This window comes from Euprymna scolopes, chromosome 6 (genome assembly GCF_053919585.1).
Source record: "Euprymna scolopes isolate OS-2025 chromosome 6, ASM5391958v1, whole genome shotgun sequence".
Classification (NCBI taxonomy): Eukaryota; Metazoa; Mollusca; class Cephalopoda; order Sepiida; family Sepiolidae; genus Euprymna; species Euprymna scolopes.
Window position 1 is genome coordinate 90,245,370 of NC_136487.1, and position 18,369 is coordinate 90,263,738.

Here is an 18,369-nt window from a genome sequence, read left to right on the forward strand (position 1 = left end):
TACAGAGAGTTATTTACCTGACAATGTGTGTCGCCCTTCTCTACATGAAAGTGTCTATATTTTTAGTTTAAAATATAATTATCCACGGAAACGTGTTTCAGCGTTTATGAACTGCGATATTGTCTCTGATGTGAAAACATATCTCAAGAAGTTTTATGGAATAGACAAAGCTCTTTTAAAGAAGAAAAGTCACAGAAAAAAAAACAGTCCAAACAAAAATCATGATCAAACAGAATTATCTTGTAAGAATCCAATGGTGGCATTAATTTTCTTTAATGGAATTTTGTAATTTAATTGTGTGGAAAGCGTTCTATAAACATTCTTAAGCAGCAGAGACGACATTTTATTTTAGAAATGTAAAAATAAAATAGTAATATGCAATATGGACAATTCAGCTGTTTTCCCGATTTGGGAATTTTATTTGGACTCTGGCTGGTAAAATTTAGATCCAGCGGCTAGTGTTTTTATCTGGAAAAACTGGAAATTTCGTTTGCAATCCATGCGTCCGCAATTTCAGATAGCGTATAGCGAGAAAGGGGATATTTCTGAAGCATACTAACATCGACAAATATATAACAGATTAGTGCAAAAATAATTCCGTTTTTTTGGAGTTCAACTTCATGTCAAAAACATTATTTTTGCGCCAACCTAATAATAGTAGTACACCATAAACAAATATATTTGAGACTGAAAACTATCCTGACGACTTCCCAGAATATATATATGTATGTGTGTGTGTTTGTGTGTGTGTGTGTTTATTTCAAACTCGGGGGGGTGCTTAAATCATTACAGATTGTTTCTATTGAGAGGACAATAATATTATCCTGCCGAGTTCTTCAGATAATTACAGTCAAATTTATTATGACTTGAATTATCTAAAGAAATCGATAGGATAATACTATTATCCTATCGATAGAAACAATCTGTAATGATTTAAGCAACAAAAAAAGCAGGTTGAAATAATGAACACTAAAGTATTGAGCACTTTTCCGTTTTTTTTTACTAAATATACTTACTAATATATATATATAGGATGACCCCACCCCTACCCCAGAAAAAAATGGCAATTTTTGAAGTGCGCATTGACAGATATGCGATAATGACAAGTAAACATTTCGCCATTTTAGTAACGATGGACCAGTGAAACGGGCAACTGCGGGTGTCATTCATAAAAAATCTTTTATAAAAACTGAGATAGTTTGACAGCTGCACAGAGGGAGTCCCAAGTTACAATCAAGCACGCGAAAACATGCGATAAAATGTTAGATCAATAATTTTTAAGAGACTTGATCTGCCCTAAAGACACCAACAGGATTCCACAGAACATTGATAAAGTATACGAGTCTGTCTCGCGGAGGCCAAGGCGTTGAATTTGTAAGCAAGCAGCTGCGATTGAAATGTCCCGGGAGAGTGTTCGCAGAACACTTAGTTTACGTTTGAAATTCCATCAATACAGGCTGCAGATAGTGCAACAAGTGAGGGAAAACGATTACCAGCTGCGATTAGGATTCCGTCAACAAATGATAACAAGAATAAACAATGATAATGAATTTCTAAGCAAGTGTAGTGATGTCAGATAAGTTCCATTTTCATCTCGTAGGTTACATGAATAAACAGAACTATCGTTACTGAACATAAACTAATTCTAATGATTTTTTACATGCTAGCAAGATGACAAAATAATGTGTTGTTTCATTACATTGGATCATCGGATTTTTTTTTTAATGAATAGGGGATCTCTGACAGTCTCACGGAACCATTGCATAGAGATATTATAAAACATCGTTACATTTGAATTGAAGAATTTTACACACTTCAAGAAACCTGGTTTCAATAGGATGGAGCACACACTGCACAGCAATCACTGAAAGCTGTTGCTGTGGTTACTTTTGCTTCTGCTTGTTCTGCCTTTGTTTCTGTTTATTCACAAGTGGGTGCTGTTCCACTTAATGTGTCCCATTTGTTCTGCTGGAAGATTATGTTTCATTGGAAATGGATTGCTTTGGCACCCCAAAATAACATGTGGGAGTCTCTTGTATGATTCATCTTCACGTGCATGCGCAATTTCCAATGTACTGCATAGCCTATTTTTAAAGGTTCTAACTCAGGGGTTACCAAACTACGAACGGCGAGTAAAAAAATCTGGCATATCGGATGATTTTGTTCGGTCCATTAATTATATAATAAACCTAGAAATATACCCATCCCAGAACGTGTGAAACGTAGGGTAGCGGTGGCTAAGTGGGTAACGACACAGACTGACAACCTGTGTGAGCCAAGTTCGGATCTAGTTCGTTCTACAGAAACACTGTTACTTAGGAATGTTGGCAACCTTCACCTGGTCTCTCTTTTTCTAGAAAGAGCTCTAACTATAATGATACCGATACCTAACTGTAACTATAATGATACCGATACCTAACTGTAATGATACAATGTCAACCACAGCATTATCTGATTCATACGAAATGAACGCACGAGTAAAATTACTTCCATGGCAGAACAGCTTTGCATCACTTACAAAGATATAATAATCAAGATATAATAATATTAAGCCTTTACTCTAGAATCCTTATTCTAATTTTATCAAAATTATTACATAATTTTCATTCTATAAAGGGTCTCAAATTTTAGGGGGCTTAAGAAACACTTAAATTTTGGGAATTATGCTTTATCGGTTGTCAATGACTATAGATGAAATTCCATGACGATCTTGTATATTTTCATTTTCAAATGGAAGATTATGCCCATATTTATGCACCCTTAATAGATTTAAAACATTCGAAAGAAACTGGCATTTATGGAATCTTTATTGTTAATATATGTTGTTTAAATTTCACAAAAAATCAGAGTTATCTGAATTTGTATAAACGACTCAACCCTTTTTTACCTCTTTTACATATAATTAAATTAAAGTATATATTATAGCTAGCATTATAGCTATATTATAGCTAGTATTATAGCTATATTATAGCTAGTATTATAGCTACATTATATAGTAGTATATATTATTATTATAGTAGTATAGCTATATTATATAGTATTATATAATATAGTTATAGTATTATATTATACTATATTATAATATAGTTATAGTATTATAGCTATATTATATAGTATTATATATATTATATTATTATAGCTATATTATATAATATTATATATATTATAGTAGTATAGCTATATTATATAGTATTATATATGTATATATATTTTATAGTATTTTAGCTATATTATAGCTATATTATAGTTGGCATTGCGAACTGCGCTCCAAACTTTATAATAATCAGACTACTAGTTTAAGAGTGGACCCTGCACATACTATATACATGCATTTATATAAGCATATATACATACTTAACTTATCTTTACTATTATAGAAAAGGAACTTTGTCTGTGTGTCTGTCTGTGTGTAACTTCCATACGGACATGATACGGCTGGGCCGATTTTGCTTTAAAGTTCAAACATGGGAGTGTTCTTACACAGGTTTTGTATCGGAATGCATCTAATAATTTTTTTAAATATCGATAATCGAAAAAAATCCGGTTAAAGAAGGAAGTCTGATTCTGACCAAAGTTAACACTTTTAAACAATCTAACATCACAAGTGCATTTCAGAAGTGATGCTTGAATTTTGTAGTTTTTAAAGTTGTATAAACTTTAAATGAAGCCACTATTTACAGATAATTTTATAAAATCAACAGTAGGATCTCTACAGTGACGCTGCGGGAGTGTCCCTTATTGAAGTAAGCAATCAATTTGAATGGATTGGACTGAATTGAATGGGTTTAACGACATTTTCAGCCTTTTTTTTTTGCCATTCAAAGTCGGAAGAGTTTTTCAAAAGAGATTAGTTGTGTGCCTATTTCAGATGTCGTTTTATAGTTGAGTATATATATATATATATATATATATATATATATATATATATATATATATATATATATATATATATATATATATGGATGTCTTTAGGTTTTCTTAGATTTTCATATATAGATTTACTTTTTTTTAGGTATGATAGGATATTCATTGGGTTGACTTTTTCAAAAAGGTCCTCCATATTGTTTTCCACGTAGTATAGTTTTCTGGTTGGGGCAAGGTCAGTACATTAAACTAGGATGTGTTCCACTATGAGCCTCTCTTGGCATGGGATGCATTCTGGTGCTGATTCTTCATTGAGTATATATCAGTGGGTTATATTGGTGTGTCCTATGCGTAGTCGAGTCAGTATTATATCTTCTCGGCGTGATCTTTTTCTGTTTAGACATCGTTCCTTAAGTTTAGGTTTTATGGAGTATAGTTTGCTGCTTGCATGTTGATTCCATCGTAGTTGTCATTTTCTTTCTATGTGTACTTTTATCTGGGGTCTAAGGTCAGTATGAGGAATCTCAGTTGAGAGATGTGAAGATTGTTTTTTTTTTTTTTTGCAGCTGTATCTGCCCTGTCATTGCTTTTGATTCCCACATCCAGACAAAAATAATGTTTTTGGAGGGTATTGATTTTTTCTAGTAACTTTATTGTTAGTGGATTCTCTAGTTTAGGGTTTTGTATAGATAATAAGACTGATAGAGAATCGGTGAGGATGACGAAGTTTTTAGTAGTTTCCTCTGAAATTATGTCAAGTGCTAGGTCAATAGCTATAGTCTCTGCAGTGAATATAGATGCTTTGTTTTTAAGCTTTTTCTTCATTGTGGTATTATGGTAGGTTGTTGCACATCCGGTGTGATTGTTGTTTTTGGACCCGCCTGTGTAGAGAAAGGTGTAGTCTGGATATTGTAATTTTAAATGTTGAAGTTTGTTGTGGTATTCAATAGGGTTTGTGGTAGATTTAGGCTTTTGTTTAGATTCAGTTTTATTTCTGCTTGTTTCATGGTCCATGGGGGAGTTTTAGGTAGTATGAAGTTGTAAATGCTGGAGATTGGTATTTTGGATTCTTCAATTCTTCAATGCTTTCCCTCATTCGGAGACCAAAAGTTTTGATAGTTTTTTCTCCTCATGTTGAGGAGTTCATGTTTTGGATAGAAGGTGCATTGGTATGCAGGGTTGTTTGGGCAGGATTTGAGTTTAAGTAAGTATTGAAGAGCTAACTTTTCTCGCCTTAGGTTTAGAGGGGGTCGTGCGCTTCTGAGTATAGACTGTTCACGGGGGAGGTTCTGTATGCTCCTAGGGCCAATCTTAGGCCGGTATGGTGTATAGGGTCTAGACTTTTTATATATGATGTTCGAGTTGATCCATGTATGAAACAACCATAGTCTAACTTTGAGCGGACTAATGCTCTGTAAAGTTTTAGTATTGTTCCCTGTCTGCACCCCAATCAGTATGCGCTACTACTCTCAGAAGGTTTAAAGCTTTGTTACCTTTTTTCAGATAATTTATGTGTGGGATAAATGTCAACTTTCTATCCAAAAATAATCCCCAAAAATTTTTACTGGTTAGTAACGGGTATAGGCGTTCCTTCCATGGTTAGGACAGGATCATTGTGCATGTTCTTTAGTTTTCAGAAATGCATGCATTTCGGGTTTTTGTTCCTCGAGAATTTAAATCCATTTTCTTACGTCCATTTCATTATTTTGTTTAGGCACAATTGAAGTTTCCTTTCGATTATGGGTATATATTTCAATATGCAACATATTAAAAAGTCATCCACATATTGGGAGCAGTCTACCCCAGGATTAATGTTTTTTACAATGTTATTTATTCGAATACTGAACAGGGTCACTGATAGAATACTCTCTTGAGGTACTCCATTTTCTTGTTCCTTCAAATCCGAGAGAGTTGTACCAACTTTTACTCTGAACAGTCTGTTTTTTAGAAAACTTTCAATAAAAATTGGCATCCAAGCTCCTTCAGATCTTTTGTAACAACATACTTCCATACAGTATCATAAGATTTTTCCATATCAAAGAACACAGCTGTTAGATGTTCTGTCCTTAGAAAGGCCTCTCTAATGAAGGTTTCCAGTCTGACTAGATGGTTTATTGAGCTTCGATTTTTCCTGAATCCTGATTGAAATTCCGTGATAAGGTTCTGTTTCGAGGAACCAAATTAGTTTTCTGTTTATAATCATTTCCATGGTTTTACAAATGCAGCTTGTTAGGGCTACTGCCTGAAATTCGACGAATATGAAGCGTTACTTGATTGGGATTGGATGTTTGAGTTTTCAGATTTGGAGATTGGTATTATTGTGACCTCTTTCCATGTCTCAGGTATGTTTCCACTGGCCCATATAATGTTGCAAATTTCAAGTATTTCATTGAGGTTTCTGGAAGTTTTTGGAGGATTTCGTATGGAATTTCATCGGGCCCTGTAGTTGTGTCATGGGATTTAGCTAGAGATTCTTTTAGTTCAGACAAGGTAAGAGGTTGGTTGTATTTTTCGGTATTTTGTGATTTAAATTGGATCTTCGTCTTTTCTTCTCTTTCTCTAATCTTTTTGAATTTCTCTGTTTGTCGCATGATAATATTTTTGATAAATTATCTGCCAGGTTATTGGAAATGTCTTTTTGATCTGTGAATATTTTGTTGTCTTTAGAAATGTGAGATATTTGTGTACTACTATACTTCCCTTCTATTTTCCTCATCATATTCCAAACCATTTTTGCCTTGGTATTCACATTAATTTTGGATACATAATTTCTCCATGGTGTTCTTTTGGATTCTTTTATGATTCGTTTGGCTTTTGCTCTGTTGTTGATGAAGAAATCCAAGTTTTCGCTTGTTGGATTCTTTTTGAATTTTCTTAAGGCAGTTCGTCGAGCTCTGGTAGCTTTTCTGCATTCTTTTGTGAACCAAGGTTTGTTGTGAATGTTGGTTTTGGTTGTTTTCGGTATGGTATTATTTGCTATGTTTGTCAGCGTTTTAATGAAGTAGTTCAAATGATCATATTCATCTTTCTTTTCGATTATTAATTGATTTTTGCACTGTTCCTGGAATACTTCCCAATCCGCTTTATGTAGGTTTCATTTGGGTGTTTTTTGTTCAGTACTAGTACTTAGACTTTCCAGAATGATTGTGAAATGGTCACTTCCACAGGTGTCATCATGTACTCTCCAATCATAATATATGGATGGGTCACATAGGGTAAGGTCGATGGCGGTGAAAGTACCTGTTGCCGGATACATATAGGTATAGTTTTGATTATTAAGGAAGCATATATTATTTTTGTTTATTATGTTTTCTATTTCTTTTCCTTTTTTAGTTGTCTCTTTACTTCCCCATATTACATTGTGACTTGAGGTCTCCCAGCAGAATAAATGGTTTAGGGAATTGTTTTATTAATTTAGTTAATTCAGTTTCATTGACGGTATCTCTTGGGGGGTGTAGATTGAGCAAAGTTTTATGGTTTTATGTAGAGTCACTGAAACTGCAATTGCTTGCAAGTTTGTGTTTATATTTATTTGTCTTTGGCGGCTTCGTTCTTCACGAGTATTGATGTGCCTCCAGAAGCTCTGTCCGTATCTTTGTTTATGTAGTTGTAAGATGTGTAGTGTTTTATGTTGATAGTATTATTTTCTTTCAGGAAGGTCTCCTGTAGGCAGACAATTGCTGGGCTTATGTTTGTTATTAATAATAGTTCATTTAGGTTTTCTTTTGTCCCTCTGATGTTCTATTGTAGTATTTTGTGGGTCATTTGGAGTTGTGTTCTACTTTCATTGTCTCCAATCCTTCAAATCTATTTTCAGTTGAGTCCTTGTTCGAGATTTGGATCGGGATCTCTCTTTTCCTGTTTTTTTTGTTGTTCTTTTTTGTTGTTGTTTTTTCAATACCAACACATATATACTAACTCGAGTTTGTTGTCAGTTGTATCTGTTTCATGCATATGACCATTTTGATTGTTGATTGGAGTAGTTTTTTTACTTGCATCTGCATATGTTTTAGTTTCAATCGTTTTCTTGGACTCTGGGTAGGATATATTCTTTGTATGTTTTAGTTTGGTCACTTCTTTTTCTTTTTTCCATATTTCACAGTATCTAGAGCTAGCGCCATGGTTTCCAAGGCAGTTGGCACACTTGAAATCTTTTCTGCAGTCAATGTGTGGACCGCTTTCCCCACATCTTCCACACACTGGTGACCGTGTGCACCGATTTTGATGGTGGCCAAACTTCTGGCACTTGAAGCATTAGAGTGTGTTTGGGATGTAGGTTTCTACATTTATTTTCATATATCCAACTTTCACTTCTTTGGGTATGGTGTTGAAAACGAAAGTTAGCATATATGTGTTGGTATTGATTTTCTCATTGTCTTTCTTGATTTGGACTCTACGAACATCTAATATATGCTGTTCCTGGAGGTTTGTCTTGATCTCCTCCAAAGGACAAAGTGAGAGTTCGTGACTTTTCACAACTTCTTTGCAGGTGGTTAGGGTTGGATGAAGGTAGCATTTGATTTTAATATTTTCAAATATTTTTAGCTCCAGTATTTTCTTGCCTTGTTCTTCATTATAGGTCTCAATTAATAGGCTGCAATTAAATTGTTTTTGATAGATTTGGGTTTTAAAGTTTTTAAACTTTTTTCAATTCTAAATGGGGACAACTGGCTCAAAGGAGTTTCCTCCATTGATTCCATGATAATAAATGTTGGGGAATTTCTCGGTTTTCTTGGCTCTTCTTCAGAGCTGCTGGTGTTAGAGACTTCAGAGTGTGTTTTTTTTGGGGGGAGTTGGGTGTTTTTTTGTGGGAAATAAGCCATATTATGATTTTTTTCATCATCTTTGCTCCCCACCCGCCTCGGAGCCCTATATAGGAAGTGCCTGGAGGGAAACCTATTCGCCCAGCCACAAAAGGGATACAAAGATGGTATACTCGATTTACATGATATCTTTCCGGAGCACCTGTTTTCCTTTGATATTACTATGGGGTACGTAGTAATTACAAGGGTTTGCAGCCATGTCATAGATATTTCACTTCGTCGATTGACCCTCAGCCACCGCTTTCCACCATATATTACGAAATAGTTGTTATTTGTAGGAAAGGGATAAGCATATTGTGTTAATGGTAGGTTTATGAGGTGAGCAATATATGGTGGGTCTTGGTGTGTCCAGCCGATTGGTCGGATCGGGCCCTTTCGACCGCTCGTCTAGCCTAGTAAGGGCCAAAGTGGTGTGTTGGGAAGTGAGGGTACTAATACCTGACCTCCAAGTCACTCAACCACCAGGATCCCGTCATAAAGGTATTACGGGTCGCTACCTGCGGCCAACAGGTACCCCCATTGAGGGACTTCTACTCTCTGCAGGGGGGTAATCGGCATATTCTGATGCCTGCCGAGAGGGTCAAGCGGAATATGATCAGATCTTGAAGAACAATTTTTTAATAGAATATATTTGGGGGGAGGGTCGGTTTCTATTTAACCCATAGTTGGGACCTTAACAGGTACTGCCACGACCTGGAAGCAATGGCAATTAAAGGGTGGCTCCCCAAAGCCCGCAAAGTGAGGCCTCACCATCGGATATAGTTTAAGGTCATATTCAGGACCGTCAATCAATTTATTTTTAAAAAATATGGCGATTTCGCCGAGTTTGATGACAATAAAAGTATGTGAGGGTTGGAGATTTGTTGATCCTTATTCAATCCAGGACAACATTAAATCTCTCTGCTAATATGTAAATAAAGATATAATGAATGGGAAACGAAAATAGGGAGTGATTTTTCTGTTTAGGGCATACGTTAAAAACAGTAGTATGTGAAGATTAGAAGCGGGCGTGTAAAACATTGTAAAACGGTGTTTTCTCACAGCGGACTAGAGTAAGAATACGGTTAGAGTAGTGAAAACTTCCATTAGAAGTTAACAAATTAGAATTATGACTATATTTTATGTCACGTGGCAGAGAAACGAGATTAATTGTCTTTTAGATATAGGACATCTAGATGACCAAGCGTCTTTTCTATATCCATCATTCTCTCGGGAAAATTCAGTTCCTCTTGATGTGCATTGCTATAAATTGGTGTTACATGATAAGGGCTGTCCCCTTTTCATGTAAGTATAAAAATAGAGAGATTAGTTAAAATGAAAATAAAATGAGAGAAAACAGAAATCGAACCCTGGACATAAGTTTTAAAGAACAATAGGTTTAAATGGAATGTCCAGTAAATTGTTAATTCTGATGAAATAAATAATAAATAAACTATTCAATTGTTAGAAAGAATGTGGATAATAAAATATGGGTTAAATAAAGTAGATATGTAGGTTGAATTCCTTTGTAAAAACATCAAACAAAAAAAAGGTTATTGGGAAATCATATGTCGGAAACTTGCACAGTCGCGCATGTTGAAACACGTGAATTTTGCTCACGTGGTCAGACATGCATGGATGTCTCAATATAGGAAGTGAGAGTTAGTTAGTTAGTTAGAGAGACAGTCAGTGAAAAACTCAGAGAGAGTCTGGAGTTTGGAATTCGAACGTCTAGGAAGCGAGACGGTCACTTTGAAACTAAAATGTGAAGCTTTGAATTCTTGAGAAAACCACGGCCGGTCGTGAAGAAATAGACCCATTATGTGTTTTGATAAAATGTCGTCTTATGTTTGTGATTCTTACAAAAAGGTAAAGTGAATTGCTATTATATGTCTGTGTTATAAAATGTCGTGACATACACATCTCATATCCACAATGTGAATCTACATCTCATGTCTACACAATGTCTGAACAGTGAACACTATCTCATCATTCAAAGAGCTTTCTTCTTCTACACGTCTAAGGAATGAACATTTAATATATAAGAATCGTAATAACATGAACAATCTCTCATAACATGAACAATCTCTCTAAGTGTCTTACAACAGCATCTCTTTATCTCTAAGACTCTCTTTTAATATGTAACATATACATATTTTGGTGCCCGTGAACCAGTTTGCATCAGCGATGCAAAAACCGAACCTGGGGTCTATATAACATTGGTGAAAAGGTTAAACTAAACAGAAGAAACAAATCATGGCGTTATTGTTGCTTTTTATAATTGTTTCTGTTATTCTACTATATTTGCTGTAACAACATCACCAACTACATCAGAGATTAACAGCTGCTTTGTGTCAACAGCACAACATCAGCCAGTTGTTAAGTGTCACGTGTTATCTCCCCAACCCCGGTGGCTGCTCTCGTGGTCGAGACTTTCTTCGGTTTTGTTTTTCTAAGAAAAATAATATTAAACATTTTTTTTCTTTGCTCACCCCTTCTTGGTATTACATCACTTTTATCCCTTCTCTATTTCTTCCTATTTTTATTCTTTATTTTTTTTTCCTTTCCATTTATTTTATTCTGGTTTGCTTCATTTATTTTATTACAAGATCATCACTGGTCTGTCAGTGTCCGAAGCCCGGAGAAGTCCGAAGGAAGAAAACTGAGCAACCAGAGTGGACGCAAGTCAAATTGTGGACGTAAGTCCATGAAAGAGCGGAAAGAACTGCGACGCGGCTGGGGCCAAGGAATCAATGTGAGGTCATGCCGAGGTCGTAGGGAACACTAGCAGCAACCAAGAAGCGTGGAGGAGGAAAAAGAAAGAAAGAGGGGTAGTGTGGGTTTGTGTTTCGGCGAGAGAAGGCGACGTTTTTTTTTTTCTTGGCTCATAGAATCAGAGGCGATTAGGCGAATGATACCTTAAAGAGAAAAAACGTTATACAGTTGAATCTGAGTTATCCATGAAGTGTGATGAAATTTTCCCCCTTTTTTACTGGGTACCGAAATGAAAACAAACGGAGAAGACAATGAAACTTTAAAAAAAAAAATGTTATATGCGTAAACATATTACCCCGAAATGGAAATAGCAAGTTTGTGAATTTCTCCTCCTCTATCCCCCACCAAAAAAGACTTTTATGTTGTTGCAATCCGGCAGATACTCGACCGGAGTTTACTGTGTGGATAGATCATTAAACGAACTGCTGACCCCATCTCGAAACTAATCTCCCACCACCTTTTTCCTCTGGAATTAATGGCAACAGCTCTTTCTTTTCCGTCATCAATGAACTCCTTTTTTGCCACTTTCAATCCTGTGTTATTTTTTTGTTTGTTTGTTTATTTCTCTTTATACATAAAATAATAAAACTCATATAAAAAAGAATACATGAACTATATCTCTACCTCCGACCTCATATTTATATTGATTTTTTTTTTTTTTGCCTGCTCTTTGCATGCTTCGCTTCTCAATTTTTTTATTAGAGACTCGGGTAAATTCAATAGACAATTAAATTTGCTTATACTCGACTGGATTCAGGGAACCAGCCGAGTATCCATCCTTGGTGATAAATTCCTTTACTCTTTCCCAAGCCGGGTGCACGCATTAACCCTAAGTTCGTGTGTTGGTGTTAAAGTTACTACTGTCCATCTAAACCCGGACCAAGGAGATAACAGGCCACCCATTTTCTTCATATTAAGTCTTTATTCTGACCTTTTTAATTAATTTTTACCCTAGTCAGCTGATTCAGATTACTTTATTTTTTTTATTTTCGAAAAGGCCATCTCAACTTGACTGAATCAATTGCAGAAGTGGACGACCAGCTCTTGAAACTCTTTTCACAGATTCTCATGTCAGATAGTGATATAAAACATTGCACATGCAAAATTTCAGCTAGATCAGATAATTGAAAGTTGGTCAAGAGAATTACTTATTGAATGTCCCTCATGTTTGTTCCTTGTGTTTGGTTTGATCGTTTTACAGCATATCAACCCTTTTTTCTGGTTATTTAATGCCGAAACCAGAAATTTTAGAAAAAAAGGTTTTTTATTCTTCAAAGTGTTTATATTTTCAAATATTCATTTCTGATGATTTGATTCTTTTGTAGAAAAATAAATTGTCTTTGTTTTTAGTTTTGCAGAACATGATTGAGTTTTGCAAAGTGAACGGGAAAATCTATTACATTAACGTTTGGTGTTCATTGAAGTCAGGAAGCCAATATCTTCAGACAGCCTGATCTGGTAGCACTAAACTAACTGACTTATTCCTAAATAATTAAAAACAATGATTTTAGTAAAAAGAACATCACGAAAGGAAATATAGTGGTAGGAAAATATACGTTCTTTTTTTCTCCAAGAGGAAGTAACGTTCTAGAAAGGAACGATGTCCTTGTTATTTATTTTTAGGAAATATATTTCTGAATGTGTATAAATAAGAAATATTGGTTCTTCTTCAGATAAAACACGTCGCTAAATCGGTAAATACGCTACTTAAAATTAAATTTATGAAAACACTTTCATGTTAAAATAAAAGCGGTTGTCAAATTTTGCGGACAACAATCCATTTTTTTTTATTTAAGAACTTCAATTTTTTCCTTCGAATGAATTTTTTTTAATTCATATATTAATATCAGTTAGCACGACATCTTGCAGGATAAAGGAGTAATAATATTTATTAAAATGGCGTATCTCAACTGACGAACACAAGCGAATAAAATAATTCAATTTCTCAAATAATAAACACTACTGGGTTGTTTTTTGTAAATTTTAGTTATCGCTAGTCTTTACCATCGCACGTATTTCCGAAAATTTTCTATAATGTTATTTTTAGGACGCGTATTTGACAAGGAGTGTTGTGTAAAGAAACACCTAAACATTTTTTATAATGTTTTGGTCGGGAAATAATGCCAGAACATCTGGGTCAATCATTTTCGCACGTGTGTAATTTTATTGGAAAGTTTTATCTTTCCCACATTTCTCGATTATCACTGCAGTTTGATCCTAACAACAATCCGTGTGATCTCTCTCGGAGACAATTTAGTCAGATAAGTCAGTCGTCTATTGGGAGATACACACATTCATGCTCTCTCTCTCTCTCTCTCTCTCTCTCTCTCTCTCTCTCTCTCTCTCTCTCTCTCTCTCTCTTTATCTATCTATCTATCTATCTATCTCTGGGCTTTATAGCCTCTCTTGGGTGCTTCTTTCTGTCCCTTTTGTTTTCTAGTTCAAATTGGCATTCGCCCGCTTTGGGTATTTTTGCAAATGACAAGCCCAGGTCATAGGCATGTATATCACTTTACTTTCTTACCCGGATCTCGATCTCCAGCTAAGATTAAAACGCGAGCAGATTGGGGTGGGTGTCTGCCTCATTTCCTTCTAAATTTTCCGTCTAGGTAGAGGTTTGGGATAAATATAAAGTACGTCCGAGTGGGATTTGTTGTTCGGCTTCTGTGTTCCAGGAGGATAGTTGTAAATAGGTTCGTCTTTCTTGGGTGAGAATAGCCTATATAGCTTGATGTATAGGCTATCACAAATAGCTACCTGAGTTTGTTGGAGAGCTATCACAATTAGTCTTCTAGGTTCGATAGTAGGCCAAGGATGTGTGTGAGCAGCGTGTAGGACTGGCAAGGCTTTTTATTTTGTTTGTTTTATTTTTTAGTTTTTAGTTTTATTTATTTATTGCAATTTTTTTTCCATTAACAGTGGAGCTCATTTATAAAACACCCAAACTATTTACATATGGGCGAAATGGTTTCAATATCGTCGAAATGTCATTGAAAATTATAAAAATACGGTACTTTCGACATCACCCTGTACAATTTACTGTTTATAATAATATTCTTTTTGAAATAAAAGTCTATCAGATTTTTACAATTAAAATTGATCTTTTTTTCTTCAATAAGAATAATTTTCATTGTCAATTAAATATTTTTAAATGAATAAAACGAATATTTTTCTTGTAATAATAAAATTCTGTCTTACTGTAAAATGACTGTCGACTAAACATTCTTCAAATCAATAAAACGATGGTCGCTTTTTAAAATTATCTATTTAAAATTGTATTGATTTAATCGACGAGATGACATAATTTGATTTGGGAACAATTCATTTTAAAATTGGTAAAATGCGAAATTGTTTATCTTAATAACATCACCATCACCAAGTATCATCCTATCTGATTGAAGAATTTCATCCTTTTTATGCATGTGAAAAGGTGATAACGTACGTAGGAATATGAAGTGCCTTAGCTTGTTATTAATAAAGATAGGCACACACATAAAATGGTGAATTCAGTTTAGGCGCTCATTTTTGACTGACAAAAGAGTGACAATAGAAAAACTGGGAATTTCTGAGGATGTAACACAAATATTTGCGTATGGTGGCGTTGTCTTTCTAAAAACAGTAAACGTTGGTTTAACAAAATGTTAACAAGAAGATCACTGAACAAATGGTTCAAAGATGTCTATTTATGTAGGAACAAAGGAATAAAATTTGATTTGCAAAAAAAAAAAAAAAATCCCTAGGGGAAATACCAGTTGGTTTATTGTAAAACAAGTGAAGCATGCATGGTCCCCCGTGAGTGTACTGTGAACGGGGCATAAAAAAATGACTAAGTTCAGCATTTGCTCCCTCATTTAGCCCCAAAAGTCCCCAGAGGACGTCAAATCCTGGTGAAAATGAACAAACGGTGCAGTTTTAGGCTTTAACATATGTAAATTTGAGTTCTGCACCATGCAAAAAAAAAGATTAAGTCCATCATTTTAAACCCCCCCCATTTAGCTCCAAAAGCCTTCAAGGCCTTAACATATTTAAATTTGAGTTCAGCACCATACAAAATTACTAAACAGACATGCACAGAATATTTTGGACAAATCTGGTAAAATAGTCTCGAAAGTGGAGTGTTTTTATTAGCCCTAAAAGAGCCCCTGGGGCACACCCAAGAGTTATCGCGAAGTATAGACAAACAAAATTATATAGAAATCAGTTAGTTACAACTTTTCAGAAAGGTTTATAAAAATCCAAGGCATCAATTTTTTTTAATAAACACAAGAGTGTCAATTTTAGCCATTTTAACCCGAAAGGCATCCCTAGGGGAGCAACCGGAGTTTTCCCGAAAAATCCGTTCTGTTACTTTTTTACTCATATCACGTTTAATGTTTGTGCAGAATTTCAAAAAATTCTAAAGCGTAGTTATTGAGAAAAGTGCGAACAGACGAACTGACGAAAGGACGAAAGGACGAACGGACAAGGGTGAATTTACAGGTCTACCCTCCTTTATTTGGAAGACCAATAAACGTATTTATTTACCGATTTTTTTTTTTCTTTCATCATGAAGATTGATAATTTGTGTTATTTGGATCAAACTTGGAAATCATTCTATCGAACTCGGGAATTTTGCAAGCCCGTGGCGCAACGGATAATGTGCTAAAGTAATAATCAGTTCTGAGAGACAGTCTTCTGGAGATTAAAGGTTCAATCCTCAGTTGAATACTAAGAATACAAGTACGAAGCACTTAAGACTTCTACTTAGTTATAGCTGACAGGACGAGAGCAAGCTATTGAATTGTTGATTAAATAAAGAGTACTGTTCGAAATTCGGTAGATTCTCGAGTTCAACAGAAGGATTCCTGAGTCCGACAATATATCTTTGAAGAAAGTCAAAGGTTACATCAACTAAAACGTTGTGAGAATAACATCCCAGATGAGAACTGTAGTTGAAATAATCACAATAATGCAATAAATGCATTTCTAGAATAACTTTTTGGGGTGCTTATGCAGAATACGGATTATGTTACGTTTAGATGGGATTTTTAACTTAAATTCAATTTTTACGGTATCTTTTTTATATAAAATTGTTACGTGAAAGTACAGAATAGTTTAAAAAGAAAAAAGACCTCCTTCCACGTATTAAGAATGGGTTTCTAAATCATAACTTCATTGTAGCAGCACAGTCTGTATTTTGCGTAAGTACTTACTGATTTTTTACAATTTTAAAATAATTGTTTTGTCGCTAATAGATTATCTGATTCCATAGTCTTTGTAAGATATGGCGAGATATTTTAGAGTCCAGTATCTCTTTTTTATATTAAATAATGTGTGCCTTTTTTAGTACGGAATGTGTGTGCGTTTGTTTTACAGCGTACTAACTATTTTGGGCGGTCATTTACAACTGAAACACAATACTTACTCTCCACAACTAATCGAATACGATTAGTTAAACAAATTCAATAGTTTACCTATCTTTTTTTTTTACATGGAAGTCACCACTTATCAAGGCTCGGGGATAAGGGTAAGTAGCTTGGAATCATGATGTCATATATTTTCCATCGATATTACCGCTAATTTTAACACAACAGACCCAATAGCAAGAAAACAGCATTGGCCTTTAGCAAAGAGTAGTAGCTGTTCTAATACTACACTTCATCTTTTATTTCCTCAGTTAGTGTAGAAGAAATCTTTATAGATTGAGGCAATTTTTATTTTTGCCCCAATCGAGGGTGAAACTTTTGGGGGCGCTGGAGTTTCCTCATATGAAGAACCGACCTCGGAAAAGTCAAATAAACAGAGACTGCATATTACGTAACGGTATCCATTGAATACACTCACCTGCTTCCCACTGCAGCAAGGTTCGAATGATGTCATTTTATAGTAAGATAATTTAGCTCCCCCTGATGGGGCACACTGGATGATTGTAAAAGTAGCTTGTATCAGACCTGTCAGCATTCTCCAATTGGATAGTCTTAGGCGACTAAAAATAAATATGCTTTCGAAAGTGTAAGCAATGTCTGAGAAGATAATTTACTTATTCTCTAATATAACTATAGTCTATTCTGTTTTTAGACTGAAGGACAGCATTTAGCCCTAAAGCCGTATATATGAAATGCTTATAGAGGGTTGATGTATTGTTTCTTTTAATTTAAGATCTACCTAATCTGCACCTCCAGGGAGAAGGTAGGATATAGGATCTGGCATCAAAGATAAAAAGAGGAATGAAAATACAATGTTCAGGAACTACTAATCCTAGTTTCATTAGGGCCTTTTTATGAAGCGGAATGCGTTGTTGGTGCTATTTCGGGGTTTCCTGTATTTTCATTCTTCACAAATAACTATATTTTATTCCAAGAGAAAGTTGGGGAGGATATTCCTACTTCTCGTGGTGTTAGTGCATGCGAACTGAACTGTTCTCGCTGGAATTTAAACTCGGCATACCAATCCCATAAATCGCACCGATAATTGTTTCCATAGTTCCACCTCCAGGTTAGCCATAATTGAAAGTATCCATAACAGTTTGTCTTCAGGAACAACAGACAAGCATTCTTACAAGCACACAAAAAATGTTTTCATGTGTAAAACGAGCATACAGTTGTGTATACGAGATTCTTTTTTATTTCATGCTAGTGCATGTGTGTATGTGTATATGTGTGTGTACAGTGGAAATATCATGGTGAGACTTCTTACTGTCGGTCTTTGGTTGTTGTTTCTTTATTAAGTATGTCTGACTTCGTTTTGATTGCAGCTATAAAGTTCTTACTGTATTCTTAGCTATCACGTCCTCCTTGTGGTTCTAGCTATGAAGTTCTCATTGTAGTCCTAGTCCCTTGTGATCTCAGCTATGAAGTTTTTCTTGCGTCCTAGTTATGATACCTTCCTTGTGGTCCTAGCTATGAAGTCCTCTTTGTGGTCCAAAAGTCCTCGTTGTAGTCTAAGCTAT

General features: G+C 35.0%; 1 long non-coding RNA gene across 1 annotated transcript in view; it reads left to right on the forward strand.

The window, feature by feature from the left end:
* LOC145277774 (uncharacterized) overlaps nt 1–12,111 on the forward strand; it is a 152,570-nt gene extending 140,459 nt beyond the window's left edge. Inside the window, exon 2 of the long non-coding RNA XR_013868204.1 lies at nt 11,276–12,111. This is a non-coding gene — a long non-coding RNA (uncharacterized LOC145277774). The remainder of the gene's footprint in view (nt 1–11,275) is intronic.
* Nucleotides 12,112–18,369: the final 6,258 nt, after the last annotated feature.